This window comes from Octopus bimaculoides, chromosome 13, assembly GCF_001194135.2.
Source record: "Octopus bimaculoides isolate UCB-OBI-ISO-001 chromosome 13, ASM119413v2, whole genome shotgun sequence".
Classification (NCBI taxonomy): Eukaryota; Metazoa; Mollusca; class Cephalopoda; order Octopoda; family Octopodidae; genus Octopus; species Octopus bimaculoides.
Window position 1 is genome coordinate 5,430,790 of NC_068993.1, and position 3,443 is coordinate 5,434,232.

The window sequence follows — 3,443 nt, forward strand, 5'->3', positions numbered from 1 at the left end:
ATATATATATATATATATATATATATATATATATATATACACACATATACATTATCGTATACATACATATGTATATATATATATAGATATATATATATATATATATAAAAGGAAATTGTATATTTAATTGCTATTTTTCCTGTTATTCCATTTTTTTTTTTCTATCATGAAATATCTCACAATCACCGCACATCCAATGCATTTTTGACTGAAATCTGATGTAAAAAATAACCCCAATAACCATATCACTGTTTGACACATACAGGAAGCATTGATGTATATTCCTAAATCTACGAACTGATCTATTTAAGCTGTCATATGACACAATGTTCTAAATGGAATTAATAAATTAACTTATGTATAAGCATAAAGGAAAAAGAAAGTTTTCTTTCAAATTTTTCTTTTTAAAATAATATATTCCGGCCATATTTAAATTTATGTTTTCTATAATTTGAAAACAATTTTGTTTTTATTAAAAAAAAAAAAAAATTAATGTAAGAAAATGGAATTGTTTTTATTTATTTTTTTATATATTTAGTTATTTATTTTCATGTGCTTTGTCTCACTGATATTTAAAAAAGTATGTGTAGATGTATTTATTGATATGGTGACTTAGACTTTTGAATAGTTTTAATTTCTGATTACATATGTTAAACATGAAAAATTAAGGGCAGATTCAAAAAGAATTAAATAATTCTAAAACTTACAGCATAGCTGCTTTAATCACAACAATTTGAGCATAATGGTAATTCTTTAACAAATTCTATAAGTTTCAAAGTAAATATCAGACTCAGTTGGAACGACATATACACAAGATTTTTGCACATGGTTGAGCAGAAGGATTGTCTTCACAGATATTTCTCCTGCAGATATCTTTGAAGAATTTGTTGTGTTATGTGCCTAGGTAAAGTCAGTCTGGTGATGGTAATGTTTTTCTATGCAAATTCCTTGAAGTGGATTTAAGGGAAACAGTACAAAATAATGAAGAACTAATTGCATCGAGATGCGTTCTCATTGCTAAAAGCAATGAACCATGTCTTCAAGGACGTGTTGCAATCATTGACTTGTTGAATCACGAATCTTTGCCAGAGAAATTAACACAGAATCAGTGAGTGGATATGCTCTAAGGATCTTTTCACTGATATAAATTGATCCCTTATTCATTCAGACAGCTACAAAAATATCCTAAAAAATAATCTGCTTGGGAAGAAAAAGAAAACAAACCATGACAATTATTTTTTTTCCCTTTCAGTAGAAAGAATTGTCAAAATTTCTTTTTAAAGATATTTTGACCATTCTTGGGGATATTTCTATAGAAATCCATCTGTATGATTTATCAGTGAAATTATGAACAAATCATTTCTCTATTTAATTGCTTTGATAACGACCTGCCTAACCTGGCTCCATGATGCAAACTTCTCATTTTAAAGAAATCTAAATTAAAAATCTTTCATCGAAATTCCATATTAATTCATGTTCCAAACATCGGCTTAATAAGGACAAAATTATTTTACTAAATTTTCCAATATTTTCAAAATTAATTGAACCAAAAAGGCAGTGTATTTTAACAGAAATATGATGAGAAAAGGGTTAAGTGGTTGATGCCAATATTGGCTTGAACAACAGACAAAAAAATTTCAATTTCAACCAGCTTCAAAATATCTTAATTTTGGTAAATTTATTCAAAATGGCACCATAAGTGTTCATATGCTTTATATATTAGAAGCTCAAAATATCTAAAAAGGATCTGCCTTAATAAATTTTATTCTACTTTTTTTACTCAAGTAGGTGAGAATACATTCCTATATTTAATTCTATCGTACATAATTCTATTACAGACCCTTTATTAACCCGCCATTTTCCCAATCCTTAATTTTACCTTTTTAATTTTAGTCCCCTACCTATAGCATTTTTAAAAAGATATTTTCATTATGGTTACAGATATCAAAGTGAAGCAAAAACAGTCATTTACAGATTTTAACCATTTTTTACCACAACATACATACACACACACACACACACACACACACACACACACATATATATATATATATATATACATATATATATATATATACACATTTTATTTGTGGGTTAAGAAGGGCTGTCAATGCTTTCATGTAATGAGAGATTTTTATATGAAACCATTGGTAGCCTTTATTTACCCACAAACAAAAAGCTTTTATCCACCAATGCTGTGTTGAGCATGTATTTTCACTGTTCGATATTATAGTGTGCGTATGTGTGTGCGTGTGTGTGTGTATGTATATATATATATATATATATATATATATATATATACACACACATGTATATATACACAAACATATATGCACACACACACACACACATATATACCGTTTTGCTGACTGTCAGAAGAAGGAGTACTCAATCACATAGTCAAGATTGATAACAATTTTTCTTTGATTGAATTAGTCTCTTGCTACTCTGAGTTTCACCTCTGGGTACATAGGACCTTTAGACAAGTTATGACTGATGACCTTCTGTACCTACCTACCCATCAGTGGAATTCAAAGTAGCAAGAGACTAACCAGATCAAAAGAATGTGTGTGTGTGTGTGTATGTGTGTGTGCACATGTGCACACATGTATACTTACACAAATATAATAACAGTACTTATGTAAATTAAAAGTTGTGTAAAAGAAGAACATGTATTTGAAACAGGTTTAGTTTCACTTTCAATTTGGATATTTCATGATTTCTCAATACTCTGACATTTGCTCAAAACACAATCAATCCCAAATAATAAAAAAAAACAAAAAAAAATGCTTAAACCTGGCAGAACTCATCTGTCTCCAAGATTAAACATAGACTGTATATATTCCAGAGGCAAAAGAGATACTGAAATAAAAAGTCGATGGGAAGAAGGAAATCAACCTCAGCATTGGAGAGGTTTCTATCAATCAAACTGGAAAGGATGAAAGGCAAGAGTGGTCTCAGCTGGGTTTGAACTCAGAATGCAGAAATCCAGAACAAATTTCCCCCCAAACATGCCATCCAATGTTTTAATGACTATGCCAACTGCCTGCCCCAAGTAGGCAGGGAGACAGTGCCAACTGAAGCCCAATATTTGGTGAAACCCAAACCTTTATAAGGTCTGGAGGCTCCTTGTTGTATAATTACATTGGAATGTCCCACAAACATCTTTTAATTATTTTAATTATATTAAGGTGTGGAGGTGGAATGTGAGACCCTAAAATGTAGTTTGTTTAGTTTATACTAGTACCCAGGATTACACGTAGACCTCTCCATAGAGATCAAAGAGAGGGGAAGAGAGAGGGAGAAGATAATGTTGCAGCATTAATGCTTTTCCTAAAAATATCAGTGATTCATATAAAAGGAAGCTAATTCATCCAACATGCAAGGAATAGCAGACAGCACTTCCTCCATTCATACCATCCCATCCTTATATATATATATAT

The 3,443-nt window shown here is 30.3% G+C and overlaps 1 protein-coding gene across 2 annotated transcripts in view; it reads left to right on the forward strand.

Moving 5' to 3' along the window:
- LOC106872422 (protocadherin-11 X-linked) overlaps positions 1 to 3,443 on the forward strand; it is a 370,508-nt gene that overhangs the window by 344,383 nt on the left and 22,682 nt on the right. The gene's annotated exons all lie outside the window — the stretch shown is intronic.